Below are 16,806 nucleotides of genomic sequence, written 5' to 3' on the forward strand. Positions count from 1 at the left end.
TGCACAACTATTGCTATACTATCCCATTCATTACTGTACACTCAGTAACTCTTCTCTTCAAGTGATCTCCGGGCTTTGATGAGTGGTGACCCCTATGTAAAAAAAAAAAGCAATAAGAAATAAAAATTGGCCTGTCAACATCCAAATCTGACATGTCAGCTTAAATGCTATATAGGTCCAATTTTTTAAATCTCAAAAGAGGACTTTTTATGTTAGATATCTTTCTATCGTTTTTATCAATTTGTAGAAACCTAAAAGAAAACGTTGTAGTGAATGTGTTGAGATTTACTACTTTCCTCAGTCTCCTTGCTCTGCTCTTTCTCTGTTTTTACATTCCGTTTTCCCTGCAAGAAAAAAACATTTCAAAAGGGGACAACGTAAAAATATGAAAACAATTTAGAATTAGACTAGAATCTAAATTCAAATATTTGAATTTCAAGTTATGCACTAATCAGAGTATGACCAAATTCCGGAAGTTAAAATGATCAAGAGGTCTGCCAAAGCAGGGAATGGGACGTTTAGTTGTGGCCAATTCAGTGTCGCGGTTTTGGCCTGGCCAATTTGGCTTAGCCAATTCAACGGTGTGGCTGATCTGGCCAGTCACATTTTTATAAAGATTTTATAACTTTTTTTTTTTTATTAAGAAAAACAATATGGAAATATATCACTTTAATTGTTTTTAAGAAAAATCATGCTTTTGTAAAACTTTTTTTGGTTAATTTTTTTTCTAATTAATTTTTTTAGGATTAAAAACTTCAAATTTATTTTTTGTTCATTTTTTTAAAGTTAAGAAAAACAATATAAAAATTTTTTAAATTAAGAAAAACATTATGAAAAATTTTTTAAATTAAGAAAAACAATATAAAAATTTTTTAAATTAAGAAAAACAATATAAAAATTTTTTAAATTAAGAAAAACATTATAAAAATTTTTTAAATTAAGAAAAACAATATAAAAATTTTTAAATTAAGAAAAACAATATAAAAAATTTTTAAATTAAGAAAAACATTATGAAAAATTTTTAAATTAAGAAAAACAATATAAAAATATAGTCTTGTTGTTGACGACCGAGGGTTGCCTGTTTTTGTGTTGTGTAAGGAAACTTGTTGAAACCAAGAAAAGGGCTTACCATTAAAGCGTGCATATGTGTGTGCGTCATGTGGAATCAAGCTGTCGGGGGTGGGGAGAAAGAAGCAAGATGGTGGCGCCCACAACTTTTATGACTAGTGATCTTGCAAAGTGATGCAAAATCTCGCTTTTTATGTGTATATCAGGTGGGCTTCGACTGTATAAAAGACCACATTGGTCATCATCACAAAAGAAGCCTACGCCATATACAGCAATTGGGGATGACATAGACCTGAAAAAAAAAAAGGGCAAGAAAACAAAGTAACTTAGTAATATGCAACAACAGTCTCCAAGAATTCTCCTACAACAGTCCATCTGTGTTCTCTATGTAACCTACTTTTATGCAGTTGATGCCCACCTAATCTGCACATGAGCAGTGAGATTTTTCGTCTCTTTGCGAGATCACTAGTCATAAAAGCTATGTGTGCACCAACCTCAATTCTTCTCCCTACCTGGCAGTTTGACTTCACTGTATGCACACATACACAGATGCTTTAACAGTAAGCCTTTTATTTGGTTTACACAATTTTCCCTACACTCCTCCCATGACAGGACAGGGAGGTAGTGATCATCTTCGCTAGGTACTCCTTCGAAGAAGAACAAAGCAGACTTCATCCTCACATATGCTTTCATCTGCAATCTGGGGATCAAGAATCACTGCATCCGCTGGGAAGCTGCTAATATCCGAATCACAGCCTGATGGGGCTAGTGTAAACCAGAACAATGGCTCACTGGTCTCAGAATCAAATTCGTTTTCATCATCTGATGCATTGCCGGTTGTAAGCCTTTAATCTGACTAGGCACACCACCAACCCGCACTGATTGTGGGCTGGTTACCTCAATGATGCATCCTGCCGCATGGGTTTTTGAGCTAAATGACATCTCTTTTCTTAAATTTCTCTACGGTCACTTCCAGTTCGAGCAGCGGGTTGGCTTCAATGTTCTTCACCTTGAAATCTTACCTGTGAAGTGTGTCAGCCAGTGTTGTTGAAGGTAAAACGTCATCTTTTGAGGTGAAGTTGTATCAGTAGACCACCTCAGACATTGTACAGCCCTTCCTGGCTGTGATATTCTTGATGTTCCTGTGGGTCCATTCGATATTCCCACTAGGCAAGTAGGCATATCAAAACTGCAGATGCACGTCCCGAATATCCACAAACTTCTTGAACAACTCAATAGAAATGCAGTGCAATTATCGGTCCATATCTCATTCTTGAGCCTTGCTCAAGAAAAACACTCTTTAATTGTTGGATGATGACGGTCGCATGTTGCTGATGCAGTGGACCGTATACTGCAACCCTAGATGCACAGTGGTAGTGAGTTATATCCATCAATAGTTATATCGATCAATAGTCTATTCTACCAATAGTTATATCAATCGATAGTTATATCCATCAATAGCTATATCATTCAATAGTCTATTCCATAAATAGTTATATCCATCAATAGTCTATTCAATCAAAACTTATATCAATAAATAGTTATATCCATCAATAGTTATATCCATCAATAGTTATATCCATCATTAGTTATATCCATCATTAGTTATATCCATCATTAGTTATATCCATCATTAGTTATATCCATCAGAAAATATATAAATCAATAGTTATATCCATAATAAGTTATATCCATAAATAGTTATATCCATCAATAGCTATATCATTCAATAGTCTATTCCATAAATAGTTATATCCATCAATAGTCTATTCAATCAAAACTTATATCAATAAATAGTTATATCCATCAATAGTTATATCCATCAATAGTTATATCCATCATTAGTTATATCCATCATTAGTTATATCCATCATTAGTTATATCCATCATTAGTTATATCCATCATTAGTTATATCCATCAGAAAATATATAAATCAATAGTTATATCCATAATAAGTTATATCCATAAATAGTTATATCCATCAATAGTCTATTCAATCAAAACTTATATCAATAAATAGTTATATCCATCAGAAAATATATAAATCAATAGTTATATCCATAATAAGTTATATCCATCAATAGTTATATCCATCAGTAGTTATATCCATCAATAGTTATATCCATTAATAGTTATATCCATCAATAGTTATATCCATCAATAGTTATATCCATCATTAGTTATATCCATCAGAAAATATATAAATCAATAGTTATATCCATAATAAGTTATATCCATCAATAGTTATATCCATCAGTAGTTATATCCATCAATAGTTATATCCATCAATAGTTATATCCATCAATAGTTATATCCATCATTAGTTATATCCATCAGAAAATATATAAATCAATAGTTATATCCATCAGTAGTTATATCCATAATAAGTTATATCCATCAATAGTCTATTCTATCAATAGTTATATACATAAATAGTTATATCGATAATAGTTATATTCCTCAATAGTTATATCGATGAATAGTTATATCCCTCATAGTTATATCCATCAATAGTCAACTTCATCAATATTTATATCCATCAATGGTAATATCCATCAGTAGATATATCTATCCATAGTTATACCCAGCAATAGTCATATCACACAATAATCTATTCCATCAATAGTTATATCCATCCATAGTTATATCCATCGATAGTTATATCCATCCATAGTTATATCCATTAATAGTCTATTCCGTCCATAGTTATATCCATCAACAGTTATATCAATCAATAGTTATATTCATCAACAGTTATATCCATCGATAGTTCTATTCATTAATAGTCTATTCCATCAATACTTATATCCATAAACGGTCAATTCCATCAAAAGTATATCAATCAATAGTTATATCAATCAATAGTTATGTTCATCAATAGTTGATTCCATCAATAGTTATATCCATACATTAATAATTTTTATCAATAGCTATATCCATCAATAGTTATATTCATCAATAATTATATCCATCAATAGAATATTCCATCAATAGTTATATCCATCCATAGTTATATCCATCCATAGTTACATCCATCTATAGTCTATTCAATCCATAGTTATATCCATCAATAGTTATATCCATCAATTGTTAAATCCATCAATTGTTATATCCATCAATTGTTATATCTATCAATAGTTATATCCATCAATAGTTATATCCATCAATATTTATATCCATCAATAGTTATATCCATCAATTGTTATATCCATCAATAGTTATATCCATCAATAGTTATATCCATCAATAGTTATGTCCATCATCTGTTATATCCATCAATTGTTATATCCATCAATTGTTATATCCATCAATAGTTATATCCATCAATTGTTATATACATCAATAGTTATATCCATCGATTGTTATATCCATCAAAAGTTATATCCATCAATAGTTATATCCATCAATAGTTATATCCATCAATAGTTATATCCATCAATAGTTATGTCCATCATCTGTTATATCCATCAATTGTTATATCCATCAATTGTTATATCCATCAATTGTTATATCCATCAATTGTAATATCTATCAATAGTTATATCTATCAATAGTTATATCCATCAATAGTTATATCCATCAATAGTTATATCCATCAATAGTTATATAAATCAATTGTTATATCCATCAATAGTTATATCCATCAATTGTTATATCAATCAATTGTTATATCCATCAATTGTTATATCCATCAATAGTTATATCCATCAATTGTTATATCCATCAATAGTTATATTCATCAATAGTTATATCCATCAATTGTTATATCCATCAATAGTTATATCCATCAATAGTTATATCCATCAATAGTTATATAAATCAATTGTTATATCCATCAATAGTTATATCCATCAATTGTTATATCAATCAATTGTTATATCCATCAATTGTTATATCCATCAATAGTTATATCCATCAATAGTTATATCCATCAATAGTTATATTCATCAATAGTTATATCCATCAATAGTTATATCCATCAATTGTTATATCAATCAATTGTTATATCAATCAATTGTTATATCCATCAATTGGTATATCGATCAATAGTTATATTAATCAATAGTTATATCCATCAATTGTTATATCAATCAATTGTTATATCCATCAATTGTTATATCCATCAATAGTTATATCCATCAATAGTTATATCCATCAATAGTTATATTCATCAATAGTTATATCCATCAATAGTTATATCCATCAATTGTTATATCAATCAATTGTTATATCAATCAATTGTTATATCCATCAATTGGTATATCGATCAATAGTTATATTAATCAATAGTTATGTTCATCAATAGTTGATTCCATCAATTGTTGTATCCATCAGTAGTCTATTCCATTAATAGTTATATCCATCAATAATAATTTTTATCAATAGCTATATCCATCAATAGTTATATTCATCAATAATTATATCTATCAATAGATTATTCCATCAATAGTTATATCCATCCATAGTTATATCCATCCATATTTACATCCATCTATAGTCTATTCAATCCATAGTTATATCCATCAATAGTTATATCCATCAATTGTTATATCCATCAATTGTTATATCCATCAATTGTTATATCTATCAATAGTTATATCCATCAATAGTTATATCCATCAATAGTTATATCCATCAATAGTTATATCCATCAATTGTTATATCCATCAATAGTTATATCCATCAATAGTTATATCCATCAATAGTTATGTCCATCATCTGTTATATCTATCAATTGTTATATCCATCAATTGTTATATCCATCAATAGTTATATCCATCAATTGTTATATCCATCAATAGTTATATTCATCAATAGTTATATCCATCAATAGTTATATCCATCAATTGTTATATCCATCAATTGTTATATCTATCAATAGTTATATCCATCAATAGTTATATCCATCAATAGTTATATCCATCAATTGTTATATCCATCAATAGTTATATCCATCAATAGTTATATCCATCAATAGTTATGTCCATCATCTGTTATATCTATCAATTGTTATATCCATCAATTGTTATATCCATCAATAGTTATATCCATCAATTGTTATATCCATCAATAGTTATATTCATCAATAGTTATATCCATCAATAGTTATATCCATCAATTGTTATATCAATCAATTGTTATATCAATCAATTGTTACATCCATCAATTGGTATATCGATCAATAGTTATATCGATCAATAGTTATATCCATCAATAGTTATATCAATCAATAGTTATATCCATCAATAGTTATATCCATCAATACTCGTCTAAATCAATAGTTATATAAATCAATATATATATCTATCAATACTCTGTTCAATCAATAGTTATATCCATCAATAGTTCTACCCATCAACAGTCTAAACCATAGATAGTTATATCCATCGATTGTTATATCCATCAATAGTTATATCCATCAATTGTTATATCAATCAATAGTTATATCCATCAATAGTTATATCCATCCATAGTTATATCCATCAATTGTTGTATCCATCAATTGTTGTATCCATCAATTCTTATATCCATCAATAGTTATATCCATCAATAGTTATATCCATCAATAGTTATATCCATGAATAGTCGTTTAAATCAATAGTTATATCAATCAATATATATATATATATATATATATATATATATATATATATATATATCCATCAATAGTCTGTTCAATCAATATTTATATCCATCAATAGTTATATCCATGAATAGTCGTTTAAATCAATAGTTATATCAATCAATATATATATATATATATATATATATATATATATATATATATATATCCATCAATAGTCTGTTCAATCAATATTTATATCCATCAATAGTTATATCCATGAATAGTCGTTTAAATCAATAGTTATATCAATCAATATATATATATATATATATATATATATATATATATATATATATATCCATCAATAGTCTGTTCAATCAATATTTATATCCATCAATAGTTATATCCATGAATAGTCGTTTAAATCAATAGTTATATCAATCAATATATATATATATATATATATATATATATATATATATATATATCCATCAATAGTCTGTTCAATCAATATTTATATCCATCAATAGTTATATCCATGAATAGTCGTTTAAATCAATAGTTATATCAATCAATATATATATATATATATATATATATATATATATATATATATATATATATATATATATATATATCCATCAATAGTCTGTTCAATCAATAGTTATATGCATCAATAGTTATATGCATCAATAGTCTGTTCCATCAATAGTTATATGCATCAATAATTTATTCCATCAATAGTTATATCCATCAATAATTTTCTCTACCAATAGTTATATCCATCAGTAGTCATTCAATCAATAGTCGTTTCAATCAATATTTATATCCATCAATAGTCTATTCCATCAATAATCTGTTCCATCATTAGTTATATCCAGCGATAGTCTATACAATCTATAGTTATATCCATCAATATTTATGTCCATGAATAGGTATATACATCAAAAGTTAAAGCCATCAATAGTTATATCCATCAATGGTGGTATATATCAATAGGTATATCCATCAATGTAGAAGTGTAAGCCATTTTGAGCTTCAGATGGTTCGCTGTTACACACAAGTCCTGGTAGGTGACTCGTTTGTAGTAGACAGTTCCACAGAACAAAATATTCTTACCGTGTCGAAACCCGGGAAGAACATGTGAAATTACTCCAGAAAAGGTTTAATATTTATGAAGCAATTCTGGTTTCTGATTGGTTGGTAGCAGAACGTGAATTAATTCGATTCGTCAGTTCTTAGCAGCATCGTTTATAAATAGAATCGTCCGACTGTGTCGGATCATACCCCATTAGTGTTCCAAAATATTCCAACATCCTCCCTATTTTTTATAATGGGGAAGTCCCTTGTGTTTGTTCTGCTCAAAAATAAATATATATTTTTATATGTACTTAGACATACCAAAAATTAGAAATCATTTGGATCTTAGAATTTTAGCATTTAAAAAGACGCCATTTTTAATTGTGTTCAAACGTCACTAAGGAAAATTACAAAGATTTTTTTTTTCTAAGCAAAAGTATTAGTAGGTTAAAGTGTTAATACAAAATAAAATGGATACAGTTTAACGTCTTGTCCAGGACTATTTTTTCTTTTCTTTTTTTAAAATTTTTTTTATATATAGAAATCTATATACTGAGCATTATCCCTAGGGTTTTCCGCTGATATTCATGCAAAAAAGTAATAGCCTTCTCATAAGTGGAACTTCGCTGGTCTGTATTTTTAATATATAGAAATCTATATATATACAGGGCAGTGAAAAAAAAAAATTATTCAGTCGAATTCACCAACAAGTTTTGAGAAAAACGTAGCTTTATCTCGTTTTCTACGAAATGGCATTTTATATCCATATGCCTAGATCTCTCGTTTTTTACGAAATGGCATTTTATATCCATATGCCTAGATCTTTGATTGATCATCCGTGCTCTGTGCTAAGACTATACTGGCTTGATTATCACAATTAATTACCACGGGGCTTGTAATCAATTCTGGCTCTAAAATAGTCTTCAGGATATTTTTAAGGTAGAGTGCTTCCTGGGTCGTGTGTGTGATCGCGATAAATTCTGCTTCATACGTAGAGAGAGATACAATCTGTTGCTTTTTAGATTTCCATGAAATAATAGGCCCATTTTCTGAGAGTCTGAAACAATATCCAGATACACTCTTGCGATCCTTGTCACTTGCCCAGTCTGAATCCGAAAAACCTTCTAATTTTAGGGGATTTCTTGATTTTCTAAATACTAACTTCTGCTCCTTAGTTCCTTTTAAATAACGTAGGACTTGTTTAGCTCTGTTTAAATCCTTCATTGTCGGTCGTGATAATCTCTGTGACAGTTTTGTTACTGTATAGCATATGTCGGGCAGTCATCAAATATATAAGACTACCCATAATTTCGCGATATTGTGTGTCATTCATTATTTCAGACTGTGTGTATACTTTTTATTAATATCATTTTCGACCGGTGTAGAGCGTTTCTTGCACTCTCCCATTCCAAATTTTAATAGTATTTTGTCGATGTACCTCAATTGAGTCATCGTAACAAGTCCTTTGCTTTGAGTAAATTCTATCCCCAGAAACCAGGATATTTTGCCAAGATCGGTCATTTTGAATCTTTTACTTAATTTGTTCTTAACATCAGTTAACATTATGTCACAATTTGATGCGATTAAAATATCATCGACCCACAAAACCAAAATCAGTAGTTTATCGTCTTTGTGTTGGGTATATAAACAGGGGTCTACAGCGCATTGTCTAAATTGTTGTTTAATAATATAATCATGGAATACTGTGTTCCAACACTGAGCACTCTGCTTTAGACCATATAATGACTTGTTAAGTCGCCACACGCTATTTTTATTTTTCATTATAAATCCCTCTGGAGGGGTAATATAAATTTCACAGTCTATTGGGGCATTCAAATAAGCATTTTTTACGTCCATTTGATGGATGTTTAGGTCATATTGTGATGCGGCTTGCAGTAGAACTCTGATTGTCGTTAGGTTTGTGGTCGGCGAAAACGTAGAAAAGTATTCTTTACCGTAAATCTGAGAGCACCCCTTAGCAACAAATCTTGCTTTGTACTGTTCTACGCCTGATGCTGTACTCTTTTTTGTAAAGACCCATCTGGATGAAATAACATGTTTATCTCTTGGGAGAGGCACTACCGTATAGGTATCATTTTTGGTTAAGGCATCTGTTTCTTTTTTCATGGCAATTTTCCATTCTTCACAATGTTCTGAATTAATTGCTATGTTGAAGCTTTTTGGCGCATTTTCCACTGAATAGCAATAGTCGATTTGATAATCTTTTATATTGTCGACCACAAAAAAATCGGGTCGTCTTCTATTTCTTTTTGGGATATCTCTCGACTTTATCATTATCATCATCATCATCGACACTCGTCTCCGTCATTTTTATTCTTTTCGTTTGTTCTAATTATTTGAGGTAATATAATTCCATCCTCTTCATATGACGGGTTTTCGTCTTAACAATTAAACGTGTCTGTGAATTTTACACACCGGATTCTTTTTATTTTATTTTTTTTCGGGAAAAAATATTAAATTGGCTGGACTGTTTTTATCGTATCCAAGAAATATACCTCTGTCAGCTTTAATATTCAATTTACTCTTTTTCTCTATATATGCGAAGCAAGTTGAACTAAATATATGCATTCTGCTTAATTTTTGTTTTTTTTTGACCGCAGAAAGATTCATATGGAGTTTTAGATAGTGTTTTGTTAAAACACCTGTTGCGTATATAGGCTGCCGCCATAAGTGCATACGTCCAGAGGTTTTTAGGGAGTTTTGATTCAATGAGTAGGCATCTTGCCATTTCAAAAAGTGTCCGCCACGCAGGTTCAGCAGTCCCGTTTTGATGTGGAAATCTAGGAGCTGATGTTTCATGCCTGATATGATGGTTAATTAATAAAAGTTCAAAGTCTTTATAGGTGAATTCCGTACCGTTGTCAGAGCGAATACACTTGATTTCACCGTAGGGGGCCATGTCGGCTAGATATTTCTTAGTTGCTAGCAGGATATCAGATTTGTTCTTTAAAAAGTAAACCATTATTAAACCTGAATGGTCATCTACGAAATTCAACACATATCAATAATGTTCTCTGGCCATCGGTTCTACGGGACCGTTCAAGTCCCAATGCACCATTGATAGGATTTTTTTGGCCTTTTTGTCTGGTATCTTGTTTTGATAGTTTGTCATTTTCCCTTGCGTACAGACGTCGCAGTTGAAGGTTTTTGTAGTTTGTATTCGCATTCCATCAACTACAGTCGGCAACTTTTTTGATATTGCAGTGTCCAAGAATTTTATACCATGTCTGTAGATCATGGCAGGCGGTTTTTGATGGGACTACGCTATTCAAATAATACAGTCTTCCATCCGGGCACACCAGCCCCGATTTATTGGGGCCAAAGTTTATATCTGCACATTGTCCCATGGCAGCCTGCATAGAAAATATATTTTGTTTAAATTTTGTTTAAATTTTGGGACCAGAAGAGCGCTCTTCTGAATACCAAAACACAGTTCACCCTTATTGTTCTTTAGCGAGATTTTCGCATTGCCTCTTTTCAAAACGATATCATTGACTCGACTCCCGTCAGCCAGTTCTACAAAATGATTTTGTTGCTTAAAGTTGGGATCAAAATTGATAAAATCAGATTCCTTTGTAATTACATGTGCCGTGGTCCCACAATCGACAAGAAAATTATTATTGCTTGTTGACGCATCAAATGTACACGAAAATAAAAATGTATGTTCGCTAACAGAGCTCTCTACATTTTTAATGTAGTCGCCATTTTGAGTCCTGTATCTACATTGGAAACTCTTGTGATTAAGTCGTCCACAATTATAACATAATTTTTGTACTTTTCTTAGGAAAAAACCTGCTTTTGGCAAAGTTGCGTTTTTTATTCCTGGCATGGGTTATCACGGTGGTAAATGGCTTGAAATCACTCGGTAATCCCTTAAGGACCATGGAAATTAACAGACTGTCACTTCACCAGACATTTTTAAAGAATTTGCAGTTGTCTCGGCTCTTATAATATGGTAGGTAGGTGACTTGTTTGTAGTAGACAGTTCCACAGAACAAAATATTCTTACCGTGTCGAAACCCGGGAAAGAACATGTGAAATTACTCCAGAAAAGGTTTAATATTTATGAAGCAATTCTGGTTTCTGATTGGTAGTAAGAAAATGAATTAATTCCATTCGTCAGTTCTTAGCAGCATCGTTTATAAATAGAATCGTCCGACTGTGTGGGATCATACCCCATTAGTGTTCCAAAATATTCCAAAAGTTATATATATCAATGGTTATAGCCATCAATAGTTATATCCATCAATAGTTATATACATCAACAATTTATTCCATACAGAGTACTATTCATCAATAATTACGTCCATTAGTAGTCTATATGCATCCATAGTTATATCCATCAATAGTCGTTTCAATCAATAGTTCTATCCATCAATAGTCTATTCCATCAATAATATAGTCCATCGTTAGCTATACTAATCAATACTAATATCTATCAATAGTTATATCCATTAATAGTTATATCCATCAATACTTATTTCCATCATTAGTTACATCAATAAATAGTTATATGCATCAATAATCTATTGCATCAATAGTCGTTTCAACCAATAGTTATATCCATCGATAGTTATACCCATCAACAGTCTTAACCATAGACAATTACATACATCAATAGTTATATCCAATAATAGTGTATATCCATCAATAGTTTCATCCATAAATATTTATATCCATCAATAATCTATTCCATCAATTGTTATATCCATCAATAATTTTATCCAACAATAGTTATATTCATCACTAGTAATATCTACCTATAGTTATATCCATCAGTAGTCTATTCGATCAAGAGTCGTTTCAATCAATATTTATATCCACCAATAGTCTATTCCATCTATAATCTATTACATCATTAATTATATCCAGCGATAGTTATGTCCATCAATGGTTATATTAGTTAATACTTACATCCATCAATAGTCTATACAATCAATAGTTCTATCCATCCATACATATGCCCATCAATAGTTATAGCCATCAATAGTCTATTCCACCGATATTTATATCCATAGACTTTTCCATAAATAGTATAGTCCGTCGTTAGTTATATCAATCAACACTTATATCAATCAATAGTCTATACAATCAATAGTTATATCCAAAAATAATTATATCCATCAATAGGTATATATATCAATAGTTATAGTTATCAATAGCTATGGTTATCAATAGTCTATATCCATCAATAGTTATAGGAATCAATAGTCTATTCCATCAATAATCTTGTTCATCAATAGTTATATACGTCAATAGTTATATCCATCAATAATCTTGTTCATCAATACTTATATACATCAATAGTCTATTCAATCAATAGTCCAATATAAGTTATATGCATCAATAGTTATGTCCAGCAATATCCATCAATAGTTATGTCCAGCAATAGTTATATACATAAATAGTTATATCCATTAATAGTCTATTCCATCAATAATTATATCCATCAATAATTATATGAATCAGTCGCTATACCCACCAATAGTCTATTCCATCAATAGTTTTATCCATCAATTTTTATATCCATCAACCTATATTCATGAATAGATATATCCAACAATAGGTATATCCATAAACAGTCTATTCCATACATAGCTATATCCATCAATAATCATTTCCATCAGTAGTTATATGCACCAATAGTCTATTCTATCAATAGTTAAATCTATCAATAGTCGATTCCATCAATCATTATATCCAACAATAATTATATGGATGAATCGCTATATAAATCAATAGTTATATCCATCAATATAATATTCTATCAATAGTTATATCCATCAATAGTTATATCAATCAATAGTTATATCCATCAATATTTATATACATCAATTTTTATATCCATCAATTGCTATATACATCAATAGTTATATCCATCATTAGTTATATCCATCAATAGTTATATCCATCAATTGTTATATCCATCAATTTTTATATCCATCAATTGCTATATACATAAATTGTTATATCCATAAATTGTTGTATCCATCAATAGTTATATCCATCAATAATTATATCACACAATAGTTATATCCATCAATAGTTATATAGTTATATCCATCAATAGTTATATCCCTCAATTGTTATATCCATCAATAGTTATATCCATCGATTGTTATATCCATCAATTGTTATATCCAGTAATTGTTATATCCATCAATTGTTATATCCATCAATAGTTATATCCATCAATAATTATATCCATCAATTTTTATATCCATCAATTGTTATATCCATCAATAGTTATATCCATCGATTGTTATATCCATCAATTGTTATATCCATCAATAGTTATATCCATCAATAGTTATATCCATCAATTGTTATATCCATCAATTGTTATATAGTTATATCCATCAATAGTTATATCCCTCAATTGTTATATCCATCAATAGTTATATCCATCGATTGTTATATCCATCAATAGTTATATCCATCAATAGTTATATCCATCAATTTTTATATCCATCAATTGTTATATCCATTAGTAGTTATATCCATCGATTGTTATATCCATCAATAGTTATATCCCTCAATAGTTATATCCATCAATAGTTATATCCCTCGATTGTTATATCCATCAATAGTTATATCCATCGATTGTTATATCCATCAATAGTTATATCCATCAATAGTTATATCCATCAATAGTTATATCCCTCAATAGTTATATCCATCAATAGTTATATCCATCAATAGTTATATCCATCAATTGTTATATCCATCAATTGTTATATCCATCAATAGTTATATCCATCAATTGCTATATACATCAATTGTTATATCCATCAATAGTTATATCCATCAATTGTTATATCCATCAATTGTTATATCCATCAATTTTTATATCCATCAATTTCTATATACATCAATTGTTATATCCATCAATTGTTGTATCCATCAATAGTTATATCCATCAATAGTTATATCCATCAATAGTTATATAGTTATATCCATCAATAGTTATATCCCTCAATTGTTATATCCATCAATAGTTATATCCATCGATTGTTATATCCATCAATAGTTATATCCATCAATTGTTATATCCATCAATAGTTATATCCATCAATTGTTATAGCAAGTACTAGTTATATCTATCAATTGTTATATCAATCAATTGTTATATCCATCAATTGTTATATCCATCAATTGTTATATCCATCAATAGTTATATCCATCAATTGTTATAGCAAGTACTAGTTATATCTATCAATTGTTATATCCCTGAATAGTTATATCCATCAATAGTTATATCCCTCAATTGTTATATCCATCAATAGTTATATCCATCGATTGTTATATCCATCAACAGTTATATCCATCAATAGTTATATGCATCAATAGTTATATCCCTCAATAGTTATATCCATCAATAGTTATATCCATCAATAGTTATATCCATCAATATTTATATCTATCAATAGTTATATCCATCAATAGTTATATCCATCAATAGCTATATCCATCAATAGTTATATCCATCAATAGTTATATCCATCAATATTTGTATCCATCAATAGTTATATCCATCAATAGTTATATCCATCAATAGTTATATCCATCAATAGTTATATCCATCAATAGTTATATCCATCAATAGTTATATCCATCAATAGTTATATCCATCAATAGTTACATCCATCAATAGTTATATCCATCAATAGTTATATCCATCAATAGCTATATCCATCAATAGTTATATGCATCAATAGTTATATCACCCAATAGTTATATCCATCACTAGTTATATCCATCAAGTTATATCCATCAGTTCTTATATACATCAATAGTTATATCCATTAGTTGTTATATACATCAATAGTTATTTACATCTATGGTTATATTCATCTGTAGTCATATGCATCGATAGTCTATTCAATTAATAGTTTTATCCACCAATAGCTATATCAATCAATAGTTATATCCATCAATAGTTATATCCATCAATAGTTATATACATCAATAGTTATATCCATCAATAGTTACATCCATCAATAGATACATCCATCAATAGTTATATCCATCAATAGTTACACCCATCAATAGTTATATCCATCAATAGTTACATCCATCAATAGTTATATCCATCAATAGTTATATCCATCAATAGCTATATCCATCAATAGTTACATCCATCAATAGTTACATCCATCAATAGCTATATCCATCAATAGTTATATCCATCAATAGCTATATCCATCAATAGTTACATCCATCAATAGTTACATCCATCAATAGCTATATCCATCAATAGTTATATCCATCAATAGTTATATCCATCAATAGCTATATCCATCAATAGTTACATCCATCAATAGTTACACCCATCAATAGTTATATCCATCAATAGTTACATCCATCAATAGTTATATCCATCAATAGCTATATCCATCAATAGTTACATCCATCAATAGTTATATCCATCAATAGTTACATCCATCAATAGTTATATCCATCAATAGTTATATCTATCAATAGTTATATCCATCAATAGCTATATCCATCATTAGTTATATCCATCAATAGTTATATCCCTCAATTGTTATATCCATCCAAAGTTATATCCATCAATAGTTATATCCATCAATAGTTATATCCATCATTTTTTATATCCATCAATTGTTATATCCATCAGTAGTTATATCCATCGATTGTTATATCCATCAATAGTTATATCCATCAATAGTTATATCCATCAATAGTTATATCCCTCAATTGTTATATCCATCAATAGTTATATCCATCGATTGTTATATCTATCAATAGTTATATCCATCAATTGTTATATCCATCAATTGTTATATCCATCAATTGTTATATACATAAATCGTTATATCCATCAATTGTTATATCACTCAATAGTTATATCCATCAATAGTTATATCCACAATTTTTATATCCATCAATTGTTATATCCATCAGTAGTTATATCCATCGATTGTTATATCCATCAATTTTTATATCCATCAATAGTTATATCCATCAATTGTTATATCCATCAATTGTTATATCCATCAGTAGTTATATCCATCGATTGTTATATCCATCAATAGTTATATCCATC

This window comes from Euprymna scolopes, chromosome 20 (assembly GCF_053919585.1).
Source record: "Euprymna scolopes isolate OS-2025 chromosome 20, ASM5391958v1, whole genome shotgun sequence".
Classification (NCBI taxonomy): Eukaryota; Metazoa; Mollusca; class Cephalopoda; order Sepiida; family Sepiolidae; genus Euprymna; species Euprymna scolopes.